Consider the following 25,761-nt stretch of genomic DNA (forward strand, 5'->3'; position numbering starts at 1 on the left):
ATCACTATATGTAAAGAACGGCCCCAGGTAAAAAGTAAGCACTCAAAATATGTTACAAATGCAGCCAGAAAGGGAACTAGAGATGAGCTCTTGGTTAGAAAACATTTGCAGCTTAGGCCTCTGGCTGGGCAACTTCAAGGCAGGTTTTGCATAAATCCGAGGTTTATAGTTCCTGCCATGTTTACAGCTTCCATTCAGGGTGATTTATATACTCAGTGGTGTGCTGGAACAGGTTTACACAGACTTGAGAGTGCAGCTGTGCTGATCTCTCCCCAACTCTGCAGGCAGTGACCCCACACTGGTAGCCTGAAATTGGCCATGGTGGAAGTATTTACACTAAAGAAATCGGCGTGTGCTATGGAACTTTCCACCCCCGAGAGCCAGTTGTTTAACATTCACTAGCACACTACTATCTGCAACTCGTACTTTGGTTGGACTGGGCTAGGGGTTGGCAAACCTTTTCTGTAAAGGGCTAGGTAGTAAATATATTAGGCTTTGTGGACCATACTACCTGCCATACAACTACTCAACTCTGACGTTGCAGGATGAAGGTAATCATAATCATAGCCAATAGGTAAATGGGCATTGCTATGTTTTAATAAGTTTGTTTTCTAAAAATAGGCAGGGGGCTGGTTTGGCCAGTGGGATATGGTTTGCCAACCTCTGGTCTAGACAGTTGCTGCAATTCCTTCTTCAGCTGTAAAGTAAATGAGGAGGAGGTAGCAAAGTGAGAAATAAGGAAAATAGACATTTTTCCTCACTAATGCCACTTATCCAACTCACCTGCCTAACTGACTCCCTTACTGACTGATACTCATGGCGTGCTGAATGCTAAAGGTTAGAAGGCTCCACTCCAGCAAATGGTTTCTTATGACAGAGTCAGTTTTGTTTGCTTTTAAACTTGTTTTGTGTCCATTATGCTTATTATTAGAAATATGTTTTTTATTTAAATATTACAAAAATTTTATGATACAAAAATATTGAAAAAAATTATGAGAGTGTTATTGTTGGATAACTTAATGCAGATGAAAGATTTAAAAATGAATCAATATGAAAAACCATCTATTGAATAAGATGTAGGTAAAATCTTATAAAAGGTTTCATTGTACTCAGGAGCTTTGCAAGTATCTTGATTTTCTTGCTACATTTTCAATAAAGCAAAACTATCAGTGATCAACAACATGCATGCTAGGTGTGGTTTATTTAGGAGTGATATAGAGTTATAGTAATATCACTCTCTTTTGACCAGATAAGATAGCTTCCATCACATTCAACTGAGCATGGGTAGCCTACAGGACAAGCTAACATACAATGGACCTTTTTTATTATCTTATACAATGAAGCTTCCCTCTTTTTCTGGTGAAAGGAATATTAAAATTACTGTTTCTGGCCATTGGGTGGCCATTTACGGGGTGTGGTGAACAGTGTATATCCATGCTATGCAGCAGAGAGAAATTACCTTTCTTCAACCACTGTGAGTTCTGTTTGTTGAATGAATTAAGGCTGTAGAAACAGGGAAATTTTTCATGGTAAGGCCCACTTCCTGCACTGAATGACAGTTATTTCCAATAGAATGCATTCTATAAGTATTGGGAGATAGATGTTGAGGATGAATGAGTTGGCCATCTTCAGCAGCAGATCCCTGGGAGGCGGGCTGCAGAATGGTGTTGGGGACAATCCGGGTTATGGTGTGATTTATTTTTGTCCTTTAAAGGTGGCAGAAAAACACTTCCCAGGCAAGTGGATATTATGAAGCATTACCATCATCAGTGATCAGCCCTGATTCCTGGGCCACCATGAGGTGCCAAGTGACAATGGTTTCTGAACCAGCTTATTAGATGTCATATAGTTGCCAAAAAAATATTCTCATGGAGGAATTTCCAGGAAAACATACAGCCTAAAATAAAAATCACCTGTGATCTCACTATCTGGAATGATAACTGTTAGATGTTGGTACTGGTCCTTACAGTCCTTTTCCCCATGTTCATCCCATCTACTGGTCATTTCTATAATGATTTCTTAACTGATGGGAGCAAAGTTTTATTCATATTAGCTATATCCTGCTTCAGGGATGTAGCCTTGGTTTCCTACCCCTAAGCCTCAATGCCTACTATTTGCAGTCCCTGACACCCAAATGGCTTTCTTTTCACAGCCCCTACACTCTTGCACACAGCCTTGTTCTTTGTCTGTTCTTTGAATTACTTTCACTGTCTAGGTTCTAAAATGTCTTTTTTCATTCTGCATATTTTGGATCATTAAATTGATTTATTCTTCTTAATATCTGAGTTGTATTCTGTCCTTCCTATACCCTATGTTAGGACCTTTAGAGTTGAAATTGCCACCACTGTTTTATATTTTCCTCTGTCCAAAGCAGCTGATGACAGAAGCTTAAAGTCTCATTGTGCTCCTCAGCAAAGAGGCAAAGAAGCTAGGAAGTCAGGGGTGGTGGATGCTGATATCGAGGGAGGGGGCATTTTGTAGTCACGGTTGGAAAGATTATGACGTTGAAGACGTAACTGGACACACACAACTTGAACTTACTCTCATACAAGTTTGAGTGTTGTATTCAGTTCATTTTTCCACCTTATGGCATTCATATTTTATGTTGTCTTCTGTAAGGGGATGTTTAAGGGAAATGTTCATGGGAATGGGAGATCACAACAGTTGTGTTAGTTATTTGGTTTTAAGTCACAGAAAATAATGCTGGATATTTTAAGCAAAAATGGAATTCCTTAGAAAGTGACATGGACTCTTAAGAGATTGACAGGAAGAATGAAGAACCAGGCCTGGGAGGAGCAGGCGTAGGCAGCCCCATGGGGTCTCCTTGGTGGGAGCCGTTCAGCAATTTCTCCCTGTGGAGTCTGGAATAAATTGACTCCAGTGGTTTCTTTGGTGTTTGAGGGCCTTTGGCAATTCAGATCCCCGGGAGAGAGAGATAGACTGAGTCGAGCTTTGCCCAGGGCTGTCCTCTGACTATCCCGGGAGGAAAGACTCAGATGGAAGAACACCCAGGGACTCTTGGCCTCAGTAATGGAAAAGCCAATGTTTTGTTAAAAAGGAGGAAATGAAGCCTGGGCATCCAAAGCATGCATCGGTAATTTTCTTAATTGAGCAATGGATAAGACGAAAAACATTAGCTTGGGTTTGGCCCCCTGTATGAGGCAGCCTTTGATGGGGAAAACAGCTGCCAACATAATGTCATAATAGGAACTAAAAACAAAGGTGTTGGAGTCAGAAAGATCTGGTGAAAATCCAGCTCTATCACCCGTGCATTGTGTGAGCAGAAGCAAGTTATTTAGCCCCTCTAAGCCTCAGCTTCTTAGTTTGTAAAATTGAAAATTAATGCCTACTTCATAGATTTGTGGTCAAGATTCAGTGAAATAATAATGTTTATAAAGTACTTAACCAAGAGCCTGATGTACCCTCCACTAGTGCCAGCCACTATGATTAAACCTTTGTCAGATTGTCAGCTCTGAAATCTACTGCCATCTCTTATTGTCTGTTTCCTCATCTATAAAATGAGCAGGATGGACAACAAGCTCTCTGAACTGTTGCCCAGTTGACATTATACACATGGACACATTTGTTTCTAGAATAGCTTCACTAATGATCCCTCTATGAATAGTGCACAATTCATCTACTACACAGATTCTATGTCATTTTAGGAAACACTTATTAGTACAGAGCAGTCCCTGAATGAGTGCCTTAAGGCTTTTCTTAGAAGCTCGCAGTCTGTTGCCGTGGAATAGCTTTTTGAAGGTTGGAAGACTAGAAATGACACGTGTTCCATGGTGGAAATGAAGATGGGGCTTAGGGGCACACCACAGTACCGTGTGAAAGGAAATAAACATAATTATAATTAACTTTCTGCCTAAGGGTGTTAGAGCCAGTTATAGCTTAGCTTAGTATCACACAAGTTAAGACACACCACCATTTAAATCACATCTCTCAATATACAGCAACAACACATAATGAAACCTTATGAGAACATTGCAGTACCTTTCCTAACTGGATTTCCTGCCTCTGGCCTTCATTTCAAGCCATTTCGAGGGCAGACATTAGCTTTTCTTCATCTTTGTTTATCACAAACTTTCAATTGCTTGCAATTGCTATAGAATAAGTTCCATTTATCCATTTATTCCTTCAGTCAACATTTATTAAGCTCCTACCCTGTTTCAGAGCACTAGGTGCTAGGGATATAAAGATGGCTAGAATACAGTCCCTGCCTCCCAGGAATGTATAGGTTAGTGGGGGAACGTACCTGGAAAAAAAAGCATGGCATCATGTAAGCATTGTAATTTATGTACAATGTCTTTGGGAGCAAAGAAGAGAAAGCATTTATTTCTGTCTGAAGAGGACAGAGGAGGCTTCCAGTCTAGGAAAAGAAGAAAGAGGAGGAGGAGGAAGGGAAGGAGGGTGTGTGTGTGAAGATTTACTAGGAAATAGAAGGTGCACGCACAGAACTCAAAGGCATAGAACTAACAAAAGCAGGGAGCATGGCACCTGCAGGGACCCGCAGGACCGTGCCATGGTTGACACATGGAGAGAGCGGGAGGACAGTGGCGGGAATGAGATTGGGCGAGGGTCAGACTCTGGAGGGATTTTATATGCCAAGCCAATGAGCTTGGATTTTGTTTTTAGAGATGATAAAGTGTTTAAGGAGTGGTTGGACATGATTTATGTGCAGAAAAATTATTATGGTGGCATTGGGAAGAGTAGCTTGGAAGCACAATAGAAAAACAGAGAAATCAGTCAGGGCAAACTTGATGCACGCACATGCCCATGGTGACAACTACTAGAAAAGATTATTCTGGAAAAACATAGGTGCGGGTAAAACCTTGTGAAAGACTTCACTGTACTCAGGGGCTTTGTACTTAGAGCAGAAAGAGATTATCCTGGAAAAACATAAATGTCCATTAATAGACAACGAAGACATACACTGTAGTATAACCATAAGGATAGAATATTATGCAGCAGGTAAAAATAGGTGAACTACATTTATTTTTGTGAACATAGATAAACTTCAAAAACATTAGTAAAAAGCAAGCAAGTTGAAAATGGATCTACAGAGTTAGACACCGTTTATGTAATTTAGAAATATATGTGAAATGCTATGTGTTATTTATGTACCTATATGTGTGTGTGTGTATGTATAGTAAAATCATTAAAATAACCATATAAAAGATACATACAAAACTTCTGATGATGGTTACCTCTGAGAGGGAGGGGGTACTGGAGTTAGTAAATACAATTCATTGTATCTGCACTATTTTATTTATTTAAAAATACCCAGTGATTTGAAATAAATATGGTAAAATCAAGTATACTAAAATTGAATATTGGGTACAGAGGTGCCATTGTGTTTATATCTTTTTATGTTTGTAAATTTTCATCCTCCGAGAAGTTAATCTTTTAGATTTTTTTTTAACTTAATTTTTTTCTTTTTTTGTAGAGACAGGATTCTCTTTGTTACCCAGGCTGGGGTGCAGTGGCACGATCATAGCTCACTTTAGCCTCATACTCCTGGGCTCCAGTGGTCCTCCTGCCTCAGCCTCCCAAGTAGCTGGGACTACAAGATTGTAGCCACTGAGCCCAGCTTAAGAAGTTAATCTTTGCAACATCTCTGTGAAGTAGATTCTGTTATTGCCCTCATTTTATAGATGGGCACAGAGTGGTTAACTATGTTGGCCACCATCCCACAGGTAGCAAGTGGCAGAGTTGAGATTTGAACTTGTGTTTTGGCTCTGAAGCCTACAGTTTCAACCAATGCTGTCTATATTGCTTTTCTTATGATTAAAAGCAATACCAGATGCATTATGAAAAAAATGAATTAGAACCTTTTAGAAAATTATAAAATGATAAACCAAATTCTCCTTACTCAACCTCCCCCACCTACTACATTAGGACTTCTCATACACATTTTTTTTTTTTTTTTTGAGATGAGGGTCTTGTGCTGTTGCCCAGGATGGATGGAGTACAGTGGCTCGATCTTAAGTCACTATAGCCTTGAACTCCTTGGCTAAAGCAATCCTCCCACCTCAGCCTCCCTAAGTGCTGGGATTACAGGCGTGAGCCACTGTACTTGGCCTCATTTTTGATTTTAGTTTTATTTCTTAATCACTCAATTTTAAAAATCATCAAACTTTCACTAAGAAAGATGATGTGAAAATTATCACATCATGTCTTTCTTCTCTTTCCTTCCCTTTATAGCTCTTCATCATTTATGACCTACTTTCTGATATATTAAGATATCTTAATTATTTTATATTATCAAAGGTTATAACATTTACATTGTATTGTAATTATATATTTTTCATGCTTTAATCAGTTATTCTAAAACTAGAAAATGAATTAAGAGCATTACATTAGTATGATATGTAAATATTATTCTATATAGAACTAAAAATGATTTGAATCATAGAGAAGAAAATGTATGCTATTTTACTAAACATGTGCAGCTAGAAGAAAAATGTCAAGACTATTAATGGCAATCAATTCTTTTATATTCCATCAAAGCCTTCCCCAAACTTTTGTCAAATTGGATCAGTTGAGGATGGGGCTCTTGTTTTCTGTTGTCAGAACTGACCTTAGGTTATCTGCTGATAAGACTGAGAAAAAAGGCTGGGCGTGGTGACTCATGCCTGTAATCCTAGCACTTTGGGAGGCTGAGGTAGGAGGATCGCTTGAGGCCAGGAGTTTCAGACCAGCTTGTGCAAAAGCAAGACCTCCCATCTTTACAAAAAAATAAAAAAAGTTAGCTGGGCATGGTGGCATGAAACTGTAGTTCCAGCTACTCGGGAGGCTGAGGCAGGAGGATCGCTTGAGCCCAGGAGTTTGAGGTTGCAGTGAGCTATGATGATGCCACTGCACTCTAGCCTGGGCAACTGAGTAAGAGCCTGTCTCAAAGGTAAAAAAAAAAAAAAAAAAAGGAGGAAAAAATTCCTCTTTTCAGGCATACAAGACAGGATTTTACTAAAATCATCAACGAGTCCAAGTCACCAATATGTTTAAAACATATAAATGGTGATGTTTAGTGATTTATTTCTTTACACTTTTTCCTGCCTAGTGAGGGGGAGCCTAGAAAAGAATCTGGATCTTTATCTTAATTGTAAAACTGCACAGTCAATGTAATCAATAATCGCGTGCAACCGTGTCACAACAGGAATTATTTTGAATTCTAAATCAGGAATTTTTATTAAACTATCCCTATTAAGTTTATATGCTTACACAGCATCATAAATTCAGCTCATTATAACCATGCACATGAAATCCATCCCCTCTTTGTCTCTTATCCATGAAGCCAATTATATTTATGAGTTTGCCTTGGAGTTTTATATGCAGCCTCATCCTTTCCTAAATTCTGATCTTGAGACATTATTTCCCTCCTTTACCCTTGTTCCTGCTCTACAATGTGTGAGCCTTTTGCTTTTGTTTGAATCCTGCTTTAATTGCTCTCTCCACAGAAGCCACGATGGGCTAGATACACTCAGCCTTTCCTGCCTGGGTCCCCCGCTGACCTCATGAAACAGGCCTTTTATCCAATGACCTCTGTTTGTCACTGACAACTCACCTATAACACTCTCCACTATTCTAGTGCATAAATCTGTCCCTTGTGAATTTAGAGAGCATGAATCTATTAACTAAATAATTTGCTCATGTACTTAGTCATCATCCATAAAAAAAATACTCCGTTCTGTACTGTGTTAAGGTCTGAGGATAAAAAAGTAAAAAGTAAGACATAGTTTCCACCTATGGTGGGCTGAATGGTGGCCCAAAAGATAAGTCCAGCTGGAACTTCAGAATGTGATTTTATTTGGAATAAGGGCCTTCTCAGATGTAATTAAGGTAAGAATCTTGAAATGAGATCATCCTGGATAGGGTGGGCCCTGTATCCAATGGCAAGCCTCCTTATAAGAGACAGAAAAGAAGGCGGCACAGAGACACAGAGGAGAATGCCACATGCAGACAAAATCATAGATTGAAGTGATGTTGCCACAAGCCAAGGAACAAACCAGGAGCCACCAGAAGCTGGAAGAAGCAAGGAAGGATTGTCTACTGGAGCCTTAAGAGGGAGTGTGGCCTGATGACATTTTGAGTTTAGACTTCTAGCACCTTCCAGAACTGTTAGAGAATAAATTTCTATTGATTTAAGCCATCAAGTTTGTGTTAATTTGTTACGGCAACCCTAGGAAGCTAATATACTACCTATGTCTTATTTGTAGCCTATGAGAGAAGATGTAACTGTAACTAACAAATGTGATAAGGTGTAAGAGCTATATTCATTCATTCAACAAATATTTATTGAACATCTACTATGTGCCAAGCACTGAGGACACAGCAGTGATCAATACAGATGAAAATTCCTATTCTCAGGGAGCTTATATTCAAATGCAGAGGACAGACACACACACACACACACACATACACACAGACATAAACACCCAAACCCACACCAACCAACGAACCAAACAAGCAAGTAATATGGCAAATTAAAAAGTGATAAGTTATACGAGGATACATGAAGCAGAAAAAGAGAAGTCCTGGAGGGGGGGAGGGTGCCATTTTAAAAGAAGCAGTCAGAAAATTTTTCATCAAAAATATAACATTTGCATGAAGACCTAAAGGACAGAAGGGAATTAGCCATTTGAATATTTGTTAGGGGCGGAGAACAGTGAGAACAGGAAATGCAATGGCCCTGAGGCAGCAACAGCAAGGGGACATGTGTGGTTAGCATGGAGACAGCAAGGGGGAAAGTAGTAGGAGGTGAGATCAGACATGGGCTTTGGGGACCATGTAAGGCCTTGATGCCACAGCAGGGACTTTGACTTTTATTCCTCAATTTGATGGGAAGTTATGGGAGGGTTTTGAATGGAGAAGTTACATGATATGATTTACATATTTATTTCACAAATTTTTCATTGGATGTCATGTGTATGAGTGTATGAGTTATATATCTCATATATAAAAGTATATAACACATAAATACAGTGCACATAAATAAATGTTCATAAGTACACAGCTTAAGGAGTTTTTACAAAGTGAAACATTGTGTAACCAACATCCAGCTTAAGAAACAGAGCGTTATCAGCGTCCTAGAAACTCCCTTGGTCCTCCTTTCTAGTCACTAACCTTTCCTCCTCTACAAGGGTAACTTCTACTATGATGTCTAACATCAAAAATTAGTTTTGGAATCAAAGAGTATGTCCTATTTTGTGTCTGGGTCCTTTCATTCAACATTGTGAGATTCGTGTAAGTTGCAGTTTGCTCATTCTCATTGCTACGTAGTATTTGATTATGTGACTACTCTGTGCAATCAAATAGCATGGAGTTTATCCATTCTATTGTAGACAAACCTCTGGGTTTTTCTGGGTTTTGCTATTATATGTCCTACTCTCTGAATATTCTTGTGTAAGCTTTTATTTGAATGTATACAGTTTGGTTAGATATATGTCTAGCAGTGGGATTACTGGGCCATAGGACACATTTACCTTTGGCAGATATTGACACATAGTTTTCCAGAGTGATTGTACTCATCAGAAAATGAGAGTTTCAGTTGTTCCACATGCTTCCCAACACTTGGTATTGTCTGCTTTTTCATTTTCTGGGTCACGGTGGTTATGTAGCAGTATTGCATATTGATTGTATTTTATACTTCCCTGATGAGTACTGATGTTGACTATTCCTTCACATGCACATGGATCATCTGGATATATTCTTTTGTGAGTGCAGTATATTTGTAAAGCATTGCCAGAGCCACCGTGTTGAAAATAACTATACTGGGACAGGTGGGAGCAGGGAGACTAGTTAGGAGGCTACTCTAACAATCCAGGTGAGACATAGTGATGGCTTGGGGTGGGGTAGTTGTGGCAGAGGTGGTAAAAAATGGTCAGATTCTGGATATAATTCGAAGATAGACTGGACCACTAGCCTTGATGATAGTCATGACTTGCCATGGCCTGGGAATAATATAACGATTAAAACAATGATGTTGATAGCTCCGGAAAAGAAAACTAAACCCAGCACCACCGCTCAATCTCTGCATAATTTTGGGCAAGTTGTCTAGCGTCTCTATGATTCCATTGTTGTAGTATGGAGGGCGCGAACAGACCACAGGAGAATTCAATGAAGCCAAATTGAGAGTCTTTATTAGCTGGCCAGCGACCACCTCCGCCCGCATAAAAGCAGTACGAGAGGATGGCACCATCTCAAGTTTCTACGAGGGTTTTATACTATTTTTTGAGGGAGGCTACGTGACACAGTGCAAGTGTTCAGGGAACAAAAGCGGGGAGTGAAGTCTGGGTTGTAAGATACAAGGTTACAGGGCATAGCTGCCCTCACAGATCTCTGGCGCCCGAAGGCAGATTACAATCCTCAAAGCAAGCTGCAAGAAGGGTTACAGAAGCAGATGGCAGTTATTAGACAAAAGACTATTCTTTCAGTGTAACACTTCAACTATGTAGCTATAATTTTAGGCAGCTCCTGGTTTACTGCTTAGTTCATTTAGTAACCCCTTATTGTAAAGCTCTCAGCTCACCACACCATAATGGCACGTACCTCATAGGGTTGATGGGGAGATTGAATAAGAAGTCTTTAGAATGGGACTTAGCACATAGTAAGTTCTTAATAAAAATTAGTTATTATTATGACTTGCACTAAGTCTGACCAAAATAGCTAGCCCTGCTGCTGCATATCCACAGATAACCACAACGCAGTCAACTCACAAGGAAATCTTCAGGCTATTCACACTCCATCTCTTCCCACTCTGCCCACTCTGTTCCTTTGTCCTCACTCTGGGTGCTCTGTTCTGGAACCCTCTCGCAATTACACACACCCAGTTTCCTTTCTGCCACATTTCTGTCTCTGGGCATGGAAGTTGGTGTTATCTTTTCCTGTACTCCCAATTCTTTGTTACATCTATGTGGTTTTATCATTCATAAGCATTAATATTTCGTCACTGTTGCCTTACGTTCCTGCCCTGCCCTTGTCTTTAGGAGGCCGATGCCTTATCCATTGGGCACGGTGGGGTTGGACGGGGGGGCCTTGGCTTTAATCATGCTCCCTAAGCCTAGTTATTCTGTGGTTGGAATCTGACCAATCAGGGTCCTGATGTTAGTTTCTTTGTGATTAGATTTTTCAGTTTGTAGCCCTTGCAGCACATCAAGTAAAATGTACAGACTCAGGCACATAACCTTTGTATAAAATTTAGGGTTCTCCAAATACAATCTCTAGACTTGATGATCTTCCTAGAACTTGATGAGCCTTGGGAAAACTGAGGGTCTGAGCATGTACCACTAAAGGCCAAATCTTGGTACACCTGTAGGCTGTCCCCTGAGAGCCATTGCCTGCAAACTCAGCCTGTTTGCAAAGCCAGCTGGTAGACCTCTCCCCCTTCCCTGTTTCCCTGCCTGCTTCCCTTCCTTCTTTCCCTCTCTCTCCCTCTGCTATTAATTAAAATAACAATTTCACAGCTCATCACAGTCTGTTTCATGACAACTCCTGCACTGTTGTTTCATAATATTAAATAATACATATAACCTTAATTTATATAGCTCAATAGAAAACATAAAGCACCCACTATTTGCCAGAAAATATTTTGGAGATTCACAAGTGATTAAGATATAAGGTGCAAGGTTATTTAATTTAATTTTTACTTTTAAAATTTATTTATTTTTAATTATGGGTACATAATATTAATAGTTGTATATCTTTATAGGGTACATGTGATGCTTTGATACAGGCATACAATGTGAATTAATCAAATCAGATGAGGTCAGGTGTGGAATTTTCTACTTGTGGTATCATGTTGGTGCTCATAAAGTTTTTCATTTTGGAGCATTTCAGAGTTCATATTTTCAAATTAAGGCTGCTCAACCCGCACCTTATTTCACTGTCTCTCACAGTACAATGCTTTGTACACAGTAGGTATTCAGTGCATACTTTTTAATCAATAACACATATAACTATGAGATAGGTTGTTTACATTTTTATGCTGAATACCAGTGTTATTTATAAGCTTCTGAAACAAACAGATCACTGGAGGTTAAAAATGTGCTCTAATTTTGAGAGTATTTGTATGTTTATGTTTATGGGATAATAAAGTATTTAAAACCTGGCATATTAGTTTCATTTTGATGCTGTAACAAATTACCACAAATGTAGTGGCTTCAAACAACACAGATGTATTCCCTTCCCGTTCCGTAGGTCAGAGGTCTGAAATCAGTTTCACTGGGCTAAAGTCAAGGTGTTGACAGGGCTGGTTCCTTCCAGAAGCTCTGAGAGGAGAATCCATTTCCCTGCCCTTTTCAGCTTCTAGTAGCCACCTGTACTCTGTGTCTTGAGGCCCCTTCCTCTGTCTTCGAAGTGCATCACTCCAATCGCCGCTGCTGTCATCACGTCACCTTCTCCTCTTGGGTGTCTCTGTTTTCCTTTTATGAGGACCCCACCTGGCTACTCCAGGATAATTGGTCCACATCAAGATCCTTAATCACATCTGCACAATTGTTTTGCCATATGAGGGAATGTATTGAGAGGGTCTGGGGGTTAGGAGATGGACCTCTGGGGGTGGGGGTTGGCGTTTTTTCATTACCACACCTGGCTAAGGTTAATTCAAGCAAAAGGCAAAATTGAAAGAGAAGTAACTTGAGATACAGGCTCACTCAGTTGTGCTGTTCTCCGAAGGACAAACAGATCCACAGATGAACAAATTCCATGAGGGTTGCAGCGGGTTCATCTGTGAAGTGGTGAGCGGAGCCCGGTGATATATGATGATTAATTACAATCCACAAAGGCTGTCCCGGATGTGAAGACCTATAAAGCCAGAGACGGCGTCAACGGTTTATTAGTTTCCACGATGGAGGCATCTTAAACAGATGTGGTCTAATTGTCCATTTTTCATCTTTTTCTGTTTAACAACTGGGTGTTTGCATGTATGTTTGGCAAACCTCTCTTTATGCAAAAGATTATTCCTTGAAAAGTTGTGTGCACATTAATTTTTAAAAAGTAAACCAAACTCTGTTAATTCTTACTTGAACGGGAATTGTAAAATAAATCTTTCTAAAAAGCGAATTATGAAGGTTACTTAAGGAGGGCTTGTATGTGTGCTCTGAGTAAAAGATAAATTAGGAAAAATCTATTTCTTTGCTTAGATGAGAAGCTAGTACATTCTATGACACCCAGGTTTGTGGGACAGTGTCCTATGTGGCAGGACTTGTCTGTCATATATTGGGCAGGCATGGAGGAGAAGAATCAATGACAATGTCATTCTTGATAATTAAGCACAATCCTCTCCCCTTCAGAGCACAAATACTTCAGAGGCAACACATTCAGTCACTTCTGCCTTGAAGAGACAACTTCCTTCTTGACTGGAGGCGCTGGACATTGAGAGCCTTGAGATCTACGGAGGAGGGAACTGCTGCAGAAGGCGGGTGTGAGTTGATACGGAGGCTGCAGGGGACCGTGTTGGAGGCGCTGGGCACTGCTTCATGCGCGGCCCCAGGTGTGGCGCAGGCAGCGAACTGGCACCCCGGCTGGGGAGGGAGGAAGGGACCAGAGAGCTTTCTCTAAGTCCCCTACTGTCTTGCAAGTCTGCGTAACCTTAGGTTATACAGTCTGTATAAATTTAGGTTCTCAGTGGAATAATCCCCCAGAGTAATACACTCATTTATCCCCAGCTGGCAAGTAGGACTGAAGAGAAATCTCTATACAGCTCCAGCTCATTTCCTCCCGCGTCTCCTCCGGATGAGTAATCCGTGTAGTTCTTTCTTCCCTTTTCCTCCTCATTGCTCTGTCAAAAAGCTTATTAACGTATGTATGTTCCTGGCTTTTCTGCTATATGAATGATTCAGAAACAAATTAAAATGTCAAGTTCTCTACGGTTTCCCGGTAATATTAAAATCTACCAGTTCCTATTAAATTTACATCACATAGTATTATTCAGGGACAAAAGATCAATGCATCCCTGTTCTTCTTCTCTCCCCCAAAACACAGATCACACAAGACCCAGCTATGCGAGCTCTTTAATCAACAGGCTCAACAGAGCCCTGGAATACAGGGGAAATGAGACCCAGATATAAACTTGAGCCATGCCCTTTTTATCAACTCCACATATTATATGAGAAAGGGAAGTTCAGAAGATTTGATTGATAGTCACTCAAGAATGCCATTTCATAAGGAAGAGGGAGTTACTTCCAGATTGGAGTGAACACCTTTGGGCAAAAAAATATGACTTTATTTTATGCGACATAGGCTACCTTTATAGAAAGAGTAACCACCCCTTTTATAGCAGGACTAATATAAAAGAAAAAGACTTTTTCATCATTACTTCCAACTACTCCCTTGGCACTTTTACAAGGAGAGCTGGGCAGTTATTGTTTCCGTCTCAAGATAAACGTAGGCAGAAGTATCAATAAAAAAGTAATTATCATAATAATAATTATAATAACCCCAACCAAAATAATAACAATGGAAGTCATAATCATAAAAAACATTATTACATCTTTCTTCTTTAGGTCTTTCACCCACTGAATCTTTTTAATGTGTAGGAGCTATGGGTTTTCATCCATTCCGCCTAAAGCAGTAATTGCATTTGATTTGGCCTGCACAATTTTACCCATAATATTAGAAATAGAAGAGAGTTGTGCGGTGTGCTTATTATTTGTTATTATTAAAGATGGGGATCAGTGCCTTATCATGGGGAGCCATCAGACTGTCACAAACAACTTCCTTTCACTCACTTTCAGACTGCTGTGATATTCAATCCCACTCTGATTTAAACCTGACGTCTGGCTATTTGTAACAGAGAAAACCACTTACTCATCTCTCCTTCTTAGCTTCTGATTTTGGCTTCTTTTGTGACTCATTCTGTTAGTTTTACTCCCTGCATTCAGCAAATGTTATAATCAGAGTAGAAACTGTGCTATATCCAAAAGGAAATGTATCTTTTTTTTTTTATTTCAGCATATTATGGGGGGTACAGATGATTACGTTACATATGATGCCCTTGCCCCCCACCCCAAGTCCGAGTTTCAAGTGTGTCCATTGTAAATGTATCTTTTTAATAGATATCAACAATTTTCCTTTCTCTGGATTCGGCCTGGTGTGCAAAGGTGTCTGTTCTGGAACCCTGGCCCTTGCTGACTGACTGGTTTTGGGGGTAGGCACCTTAAAGAAGTGCTACCAATCACTGTAACTCCATGGATTCTTACGTGGTGACCAAGGGGAGAGCCCCCCACTCTGGCTGTGAGAGCTGCAGGGGCTCCGGTGGCCACGTTCTCTGCAATGTGGAGGAGGCCAGTCCCTGGGGGAGAGGGAAGCAGACGTGAAATACACAAACAAGGAGTCCAGGCAGCTTTCACCCTTCCTGCATTCCTATGAGATTCTCCCATGTAATTTCAACAAATTTCCTTTTCTTCACAAGTAGTTTATCTGGATTTTGCCCTTTGTAAGCTGATGAATCTTGATGAATTGAGTCTTACTCTGCATTTCTGTCATAGGAGGGTACCATACTCAGCGACCCAAAGGCTTGGTTGTGTAGTGGGTAGGAACTAACACTTGTGAATGTTTTACTATTTTAGTAGATTAGAGGATGGTCAAAATTATATCTATTACATCATTTATACTTTCATACATTCTAAAGTGTTTTCCTGAGTGAGAGAGAAGGGGTGGAGTTGCAGCTGGTACCCTGGGAGCTGTGTGGACTCTGAAATGTGTCCTGAATCGGGAAGATGTGGCCTTGTTGAAGGAGAGATCGCTATTCATTGCCGTAAGGTTGCTGAGGGCGGCAGCCTACTCTGGGTCCTAAAATCTTCATCTCATTTGTCCATTGGATACACCTGGTTCAGCCATCCAGTTCTAGAGCTACGTGAAATGTTCTTTAAGCTCTGAGTTTTATAAAGCCAACAATATGTGATGCAATGTTTTGGGGAATTCTTTTGAGTGTAAGTGTGTTTATTTCGGGAAATCAGACATATCTGGGTTTGTCTAATGACCTAGAGGGCTAAGCTTGTCAGGAGTGTGTTTGCAACAGGGCCAGAGACCATGCTAGGGAAAAAAACAGTCAGGCTGAACAATAACAACGTGTCAGTGGTCTGAGAGGAGGGACTGAGCTCCATACAGTGTGGTGGTCTTGTCCCCAGTCCCCATGGCCTCTTGTCCTACAGAGTGGCTCTGCACATAAAAAGGAATAAAAAGATCATAAAACAAAAATTCTTCCAATACCCCAAGATTTTAGAGTTTTTTTTTCCAAAAACTCTATAAGACATTGTTTTGCAGGGCAGGGTTCCTTTGGTTCCCTTCTAAAATCCAGAAGGGGAAGGGTGGCATTCTCCTCTCCTTGTTATGGAAGACAGCCTGGCTGCAGTACTTTGAGGATTCCAGGGGATAACGATGCTTCGGCATTGAAAGAGCTCCCCTGTTTCTTAGCCTCGTGTTCCGGGGGTTGATGGGATCTAGCACATGACAGCAAATCCCAAATATCTTCTGCAGACTACAGGAAATAATTAAGAAAGATCTCAAGGAGGCTGGGAGCTCTTGCAAGGTGGGTGAGTCAACCACCAGGTGTGGGAACATAGCTAACACTTTCCTGAATGCTTGCCATTCACTCAAGCGATGTACGGGTTTCATGACTTTCCATCCTCCCAAACGCAAATTCAGGTATTAGGGAATTGGAGGTTCTCTTCTGTCCTCTGCCTAGCCCGTGTTCTCAAACAAGGGTGGGCCAAAGTTCTTTTCGTCTTCGAGGAGAGAAGGAAAGTGGAAGAGAGGGTGATGCTAAGTTAGGAAATGGAAGACAATCTTGGCTCAGGAAGCAGGAAGGCAGAGACCCCAGAAGTCTTTCAGCCTAGTCTCTCCATGGATGACAGAATGGGTCCCAGTTATCGTTTGATGGGCCCAGAGTTTCAGATTGGGATGTTGAAAAAGTTTTGGAGATGGGTGATAGTGATGGTTGCACAGTGTGATTGTGTGAATGTACTTAATGCCGCTGAACTTTATATTTAAAATTGGTTAAAATGGTAAATTTTATGTTATGTATATTTTGCCACAATAAAAAGGAAGAGTTTATTCATATAATTTAAAAAAACGGATATCAGTGGGTATTAAATCAGAATATTCTCCTGTTTTATTAAATCTAAGATACCATAATTACTTTTGTGTCACTAAGAGAAAAATTCTGTAACAAACTGACATGATGCTTTTTTATCACTTAGAAATTTAATTCTATACTTATTGAAAGAGATCTTTTAGGCTTATTTGGATATTTATCATCAATTATGCTTGTGCATATGTGGAAATATGAACCAAAGAGTTTGGTTAAAGTATTACTAAGGCTTGCTAGCATTCAGACTCTCAGTCTTTGAATGTACTTTTTGGCTCAGTTGATGGCTGAGAGGTTTTTCTGATGCTCATTTTTCCTCTGGGACATCAAGAGTGTTGGTGCTATAGCATTTTTTAAATACAGTTTTCTCTAGAATTTTCCCAAGTCACTGACACCCACAGGCATGCCTGCCACCTGACTAAGCAATAATGAGAGTCATCCCAATTTCAGAGATGTTAAAATTTGAAACAACAAAGCACAACATTTGGAATCCATTGGTATATTTAAATGAATGAAGCAACCATTTTATTTAAAAATGTTAATATTTTTAACACGTGAGTAATTAGATCCTTTGCAACCATGAAAAGTTATGATAAAATTGTTAATTTTCAACCAAATACATTGGTGAAGGGGTACATCATTTTTTTCAAAATTCCTTTAATTGTTAAATGAGAAAAAAAAAAAGTGAAAAACATTCTGGTAAAAGTGACCCAGGAAGTGAGGAAAGACTGATAAGTGGGTTACATGGTATTTTGTTTAAATACTATTTACATATTTTGGTTATTTTTTGGCTGTTGATTATAGTTTATGATAAATTATCAGTTTGTAGGTTACATGATAAGAATTCAGATAAATTCAAATCAAGGAAATTGTATTAATATGTTCAACCAAATATTTTCTTTCCTTCCTGTATTTTTCACAAACATCTTACTTTCTATGGGCTTTTTTCCAACTTTTATTGGTGTTTCCATAGCTGTACTCACACCAGCATGTACCTCCCATTTTTGAACACCTTCGATAATTATTCTGTTGATGGTTCTAACTTTTCTTAAGATTCAGTAACCCCATTCAAATTAGGAAGTGTGCCACTACTTAAAGCTTATTTGCATAATGAAAAGTGCAGCATCCTAGCTATAAATAATACTTCACATTACCAACTCAGCATCACAAAGACTGCCAAGTATACGTTTGAAGATCTTTTGTGGTGATTTTGACAGACTGGGATTTTAATATCCTTGGGGTATAATCATCAGGGACTAATATAGATGAGAAGATGTACAAAGATCTTCATTAAAGGGAATTTAAGTAAGTGAAACATTCCAGTTTAATATTGGGTGATTTTTAAGTAAAGCTAAATGTCTGAATGCTTTGATTTTTAATATGATATTGTCTTTGAACTTCTAAGTGATCTTGTATTGAACTACGGCTTTGACTGACTTTTCAAAATTCTTGCAGGTCGGAAGACAAGGTTTCATTATTATTACTTTTTAATAGATGGTGGTGTAACAATTGATTTTTAAAGACGATGTACTCAGGCATTCAGGTAATAAAATCACTTTTGTTGCTGAGCTCAAATGGAGGAAGAACTTCTATTTAAAGTTCTATTCCACTTCTATCCTTAAAACTTGAAAGAAACTTAAAAGAGTTTCTTTAGTAATGAAATCCTGTTTGGAAATGAAATTCTGAATATTTGAATATCTTCATAAAGAAAGGGAAATATATTCTAATTTTTATGCATGAGCATAATGCTACATAAAATATTTTTGTAAATCATATTGAGCTGTTATGATTCGGAAGGATAAACATTTATCCACCACTGGAATTAGAACTGATGAAATGTGGAAGTGCATAGTGGCAGGTGACAAGCAGTTCTGTCCCTCTTCCTCCTTCCATCCCAATCTGGCCATCTAGACTTCCTGAAACTTGGAACATTAGAGAGAGATCTTCCACTGAGTCTGAGAGGATCACTCTTTGGGCCCTGGGTGGTCTGGGTTGTCCCCTCTTGTACATAGGCTCTTTGCGTTTCTGACTATCTGTGTCGAGGTAGTGACTGAGATTGTCCCTTTGGTCTTTTTCTTGGGCCAAAACATTGGATAAATTTCTTTGGGAAGTTTGTAAACTACAAGTAATCGTAATCCTAAATATTACTCAGGAAGTACTCAGAGGTGCACCAGAGAATCCCCTAAGTTCTGGACATAGTCTATCCCATGCACAATGTGCAGAAGCAACCCAATTTCCTCTTGTTTATAAAGATTAACTAACCAGGCCAGTACAGTAGTACAGTAGCACTCTTTTTTCATTTGCCTGTTGGTTCAGTAGTATGGAGAAGCCAAAATCACTAAGTCACAGTGTGGATTTCCATTTCATGGGGACCGTTGTATTCCCTTTTTGGGGATGGGGATGAAGATTTCTAAACCAACACTGCTTAAAGTTGTAGGGATGGGAAGAAAACATTTTGCTGATGAATCTACAATTTGGGGAGGCCTTGGTGGTGAAAGGTCATCTCTTCTCTACTTGGCACGAATAGATGCCTGGCAGCTGAAGCTAGCAGTTGACTAGGGAGACTAACCCAGCTGAGGCTGTAGCTGGGACATGGCTTTTCCATGTGGCTTCTTGGCTTCCTTAGGTTATATCCAAGGGAAGCATGCAAGGGCAAGAGCAAGAGAGTAACAGGTGGAAGTTTTGTCTTTTCTATGATTTAGCTTCTTTCATACTTTATCGGTTAAAGTAGTCACAGGCTCCAACCCAGATTCAGGGGAGAAAACATAGACTCCACGTCTCACAGGGAGAAGGATTAGTCCTATTGTATTACTTACACAGAGATTTTAGATTCCCAGATCTCAAAATATATTGCTGTATTTCCAAATTGCCAAATTGCTTTTTAAGCAAAGGTGAAGTGGATTGGTTCCTTTCATGTCATCTAGCAGGGCACGACAGTTCCTCACTCCTGGTATTACAGCTTTTATATTTTTCTAATTCAATAGTGAGACAATATATGTTTTAATATAATTTATATGTTTTTGATTACCAAATAGGGTAATACGGGGTGAGGGGTAAAAAAAAACTTAAATAGGGTAATTATTGTTTCACATGTTTGTCAATTTTCTGAATTGTTTGTTGTCCACTTACCTAAAGGAGTCAGCATTGTCTAATTGTTTGCTGTGAGTTCCTTAAAATTAAGGCTATTAGCCTTTTATCAAAATGGTTTTTTTGGCAAATATTTTTCCAGTTTTTAAAAAATTCAATAGATGGAGTTTGATAATACACGGAAGTTTCCAGTTTTTATGTAGTCTTATATGTTAGTCTTATCTTTATCCTTTTATGTAAGAAACTTTTCAGATTTATCCATTAGTTCATTTGTTTGTTTTCTCCAGTGTTGAATTCACTTTTCACTTTTCATTTCTTATAACACATGTGGCTTTAAATTGGTGGTCTTTCTTCATCTTGGGTGGTTCTCTTCCACTTCGTCAATTTCACAGAGACAGCATCTTCTTGAATATTGTAGACAACCTTAATCGCATATTTAATAAAATATCCTTATGCCTTAATACTATTTCTGAATAAAGAATATTTTGTGATTTCTTTTGAAGAAGGCTGGTTCCTCTTCCACTGCTCATGTTCTTTTGTCCTTTCCAGGGTCTTTTCTTATATCCCATGACTTTCCTTATTTGGTTCATTCTTTTAGAGATGAGTCTATGCTTAACCAATACTGCTTTATAATTTGTAACATTATCTAAGAGTCAAGAGATAATGTTAACTAAATATCTCAGAGAGGTCCCTCTCCCCTTACCCCCAGATCCAGAGTGAAGGAAAAATAAGAACAATCTATAATGGCCAAGGCAGTAAAACCTACCACAAAAGCCTTGCTGGAGCTCTATGGGCCTGGGGTTAATGGGAGGGATCAAATAATTATTAATAGGAACACTTTCATCTGCTCCTTCCCCTAAATTGGGTCTATTTCCATGTTGGGTGTGATCTTTTGCACCTAGAGCAAGCTGCAGAAGTTCAACACATTACTACGTTACTGAAGACACTCAATATTTCTGGCATGCAAAAAATAAATATTAGCAAAGTGACCTAGATGACATTGGATAAAAATTGACTTCAAGTGGGCTTGGACTTCAAAAGATGAAGTCAATAATAATGTCTGTTTCTAAATGATGGAAGGCATTTGCAAACCACCACATGGTCTTTAGGAATAGTGCATGAAAAGAGAATGACAAAACGCTCTATACATTGGCAGTACCAGGGGTGCTAGCCTCAAATGTTAAAGACATGATAGGCAAATATATAGGAATATACAGATGGAGGGAGATAAATATTTATGTTTTAAAAATGAGCCAGTAATATTCTTGGCTAATTCTGCCCACACTTACTTATTCAAAGGTTAACATAAAAGTGTGAAAATTTTTACAAAGCTTAAAAATTATTATATATAGTTTATTCGAGGAATAATCCCCTCAGAACTGGTTATTACCACTATTAATGACTTGCTAGTTAGAGTGTTAATGGCCCATAGCAAAAAACTGCCGCTAATGACTGATTTCAAAGGGATTATTGCTTAATTAATGGTACTGCACCTATCCTTAGTCATTTTTGTAAGTATCATTTTTACTGCCTATTTCAAGACCCTGAACCTTAGTTTATTACATTTAAAAGAGTGTCACCAGGGCAGATAAAATAGATAATAATTTTCTGATTGTGGTTAGCTTTGCAATATGTGGGCATTTCACTAAATTATTTCAATATTTCTTTGTCTCTTACTAATAAAATGTCACCTGTGATGTATGGGTGGGTTACAAAAATACAACAAAAAATCGATGTATTTATATTTGGATGAAAAGAAGTCTAAATTATTTTTGAATTGACACATTTCTGCACATCTTCGATTTGGATAGGGTAATAAATGGGAAATATAAATAAGATGAAGTATTTTATTTTGGGGACCCTCTTACCCTATGCACTGGACAGGATGACATGTGACCTGGATTTCGGTTCCAGCTCAGCCTTGGAATGTTATTCAGTTTCACTTTTCTGATTTTTACTTTCATCATTTGTCAAATGAGGCTATTGGACTAGGGTGTGTCTTAGTTCTTCATAGCTATTAAATTCTATAATCATAAATCACAGTTTGAAAATAGAGAACCATTTGCATTAGAGCTATAGAAAATCTTTTTTCAGTAAACCTTATAGAATAATCAGATTATTCCTTATACTAATTAGGGACCTTTTGAATATTGTTTGAAGAACATGGGCCACCATCTAGAGTTTGGAAAATGAAAATATTTTTGTTGTGACAGTGTTAACTTTTGTGGACTTTGACCTTGCTTAGTTTCTAACTGGCTGTGTGATTTGCTGTCTTATATGATGTAAAGGGATGGGACTTGACATTACTTAAAATACCTGAGAACAACAGAAAAAAATTCATTGAAATTTATTTTCCCACAAAAACAGGTTAAAAGCTGAAATTTTTAAGTTCTTAAACTACATGTTTTATGTTGCTTAATTTGGAAATATGCCTTATAACTGTGGTCCCCATCCCCCTGTTAAGGGGTCCCCACTCCCCCGCCCCCCATGTGTGGAAAAATTGTCTTCCATGAACTCGGTCCCTGTGACAAAAAGGTTGGGACCACTGTCTTATAAGACTTGACTCTAGAGAGTTTTAGCTCATCTTCTAAGTAAGTGGTTCTCAAAGTGGGGTCTGGAGACCTAGATTCTTCCAGGGGGTTCATGTAGTCAAACCTATTTTTTATAACAATACTAAGATGTTATTTGCCTTTTTCATTCTCACTCTCTCATGAGAGTACAGTAGAGTTTTCCAGAGGTTTCATGGCAAGCGATAATATTTTATAATGAAATGTGTTAATATTTGGAATATCTGCACAACTCAGTGAACCAGTATTTTCCAAACAACCAATGCATAACATTATAAAATTATGCATAAAGATTCTTTCAAAATGTAAGACAGATCAATGGACTTTAATGTAACAGAGTATGAAAAGTTTATTGATATGATTTCAAATTTCACTATGTAACTAACCAGTACGAAACTACCACTTGTTGAGTTTTGGCATAGTATCAAAGAAGACTATAACAATTATCTGAAAAGACTGTTAAAATAATCCTCTCTTTTTAACTATATATGTGTGAGAATATGGGTTTTCTCCATATCTTTCAATTAAAATGATATTGCAACAGATTGCAGGCAGAAGCACATGTAAAAATCTGTGTTTGATTGAGACAAATAATTAAATGGTTTACTGAAAAATTAAAATAATGCTACACTTCTCACAAAAATTTTTTGTTTGGGAAAACATAATGATTTATTTTAATAAAAATATGTTATTTATGTTAAACATATAATGGGTTTATATTGTTATTTTAAAATGAATTAACCAATGAATATTTTAAAAATCTCTATTTTAATTTCTAATATAGTAAATATTGATGATATAATTCACATGAACAAAAACTCTTTGGGATCCTTAATAATTTTTACCTGTGTAAAAGCTTTCTGAGACCCAAAATTTTGAGAACAGCTACTCTAAATCAATCATGTTTCTAAAGACCTACTTGCTATTGTTGTGTACTTTTAAAAAAATGTACTACAGGCCCTAAAGGCATTTTATAAGGGGGACTTCTGAAAACGTTTTGGGATATGGCATATCAGTGGAATGCATGTTTCATTTCCCAAGGTAAGTATTTAAGTGAGTAAAACTTATTTGGATGTGGATCTCTGGAATGTTTAATTAAAAAAATCAGCCTTGGAGTGTTTAGATTCACATCTTGTGAGTTGTCACTGAAAGTATGTAGAATAAAAACAAACTGGCTTACCTGAAAATGAATGAAACAGACAATTAAATGCGATGTGACTTTGTTACTTTCAGAAACCTGTATGGTAAGTCCTGAGACCTGACCCTTGTGCTTCCGGAGTCTTGGGTCACTCCTGAGTCCTTAGCCCTTAAGCTGCATCGTTGTCGGTGGAAGAGATTCCTGATCTTCCATTTAGAGGGGAAGTGATTTTGAAAATGCACAGCAGCAGTCTCTATGTGGCATTATTTTCAGTATACTTTAGCCTTCATCTCTTTCAGGGTAGAGCAGGCACAAGGGGACACCCACAGGAGCAAGCCGTGACACTCACTTATTTCCTCATCCCTTTAAAATACTGAATTTTCAGTACAATTGCATATTTGAGACTGGCTCCAAATTAAGTTCATATAGATATGCGGCAAACTCTGCAAAGAGCCTCACGACCTTGATATTAAAATCAGTTTCTGGAAAGAGAAAAAAGGACGGAGCTATAAGTTCCATATTTGCTTTCTGCCTGTGTGTAATGGCAGGTGATTAAAGAAAAGATCAAACTCCTGTCCTTCATCACCCAAAACATCCATAGCTGGAATGTTTAACCTCTTCTTTTTCTGTGCTTTGGCATTTAAACAGGACAAGAATGTGATTAAACAATGCTAGAAGTTTACGCTAAGATATAAATCACTTACGTGTGCTACCCCTCTGTAGAGTGTTTGCATTTTAACTAATCAGTCTGGAAAAGATTTTTGAATAAAGCAATGAATAATTGAAAAGTGCTAGGCAAAGACTGGGTACTGCCTTTCCAAGGCTACTCATATCACTTGTTATAAGGGAAAGCCTAGTAATAAAACAATAATAAAATAAAAAATGAAATAAATATTTTTTAAAAGGCAACTAATAGACTCAGCAGCCCTCCCCTATCTGCTCATAGCTAATTCTAAATTATCCTCTCACTTTGCAGGTATTTTCTTTGATGCTCTAGTCCAGTGCTGAAAACTGACTATACATCAGAACTATTAGGGGAGCATTCAATTTTTTTTATTAGAAATAATACATTTTCATGGAAAAATGTTCACATGGTTCAGAATAGCATTAAGCAAAATGTAAAATTCTGCCATTCTTGTGCTATTCCTCAGGGATATCTATGTTTACTTATGCCTGCCTTTTTTTCTTCTTTCCTCCCTCCTTCCACCCTTCCTTCCTTGCTTCCTTCCTTCTCTTCTTCAAATATTTATTAAGCACCTACTATATATTAGGCACTGTTCAAATTGAGGAGACACAGTGAACAGGACAGAAAAGATTCTTGCCTAATGGGGCTTACTATAACTTTGCAAATAAACAAATAAAAATATATCAGATAGAAAGTATCAAGAGTTACAGGCAAAAAAAAAAAAAAAAAGAGCATAATAGACAAGAGCTAACTGTGGGATGGAGGGAGCTAATTAAGCCAGAAACTTGAAAAGTTTCAGTTTTAGTTTTTCCTGAGTAGTATGCTTGTAAGTCTAGTTCTTGTCATGTCAGCTTTAGTCATTATCTATGGATTCCTCACTATGAAAATTAAGATACTCAGTTGTCTTATAATGATGGTTCCTTTTTCTACCCCACAACTTTTGTTAGTTATGTTATATGTTAATCCTTTTACTGTTTATCTTTGCAACTTGAACCTCCATTCTTTTCTTTTTTATTTCAGCATATTATGGGGGTACAGATGTTTAGGTTATGTATGTTGCCCTTGCCTTCCCTCCCCTCCCAAGTCCGAGCTTCAAGCATGTCCATCCCCCGGGAGGTGCACATCGCACTCATTGATTGTGCATACGTCCGTCCCCTCCTCCCCCTCCCCTCCCCCCGCCCCACATCCAATA

Source organism: Propithecus coquereli, unplaced genomic scaffold, assembly GCF_000956105.1.
Source record: "Propithecus coquereli isolate 6110/MARCELLA unplaced genomic scaffold, Pcoq_1.0 Scaffold13, whole genome shotgun sequence".
In the NCBI taxonomy this organism is placed as follows: Eukaryota; Metazoa; Chordata; class Mammalia; order Primates; family Indriidae; genus Propithecus; species Propithecus coquereli.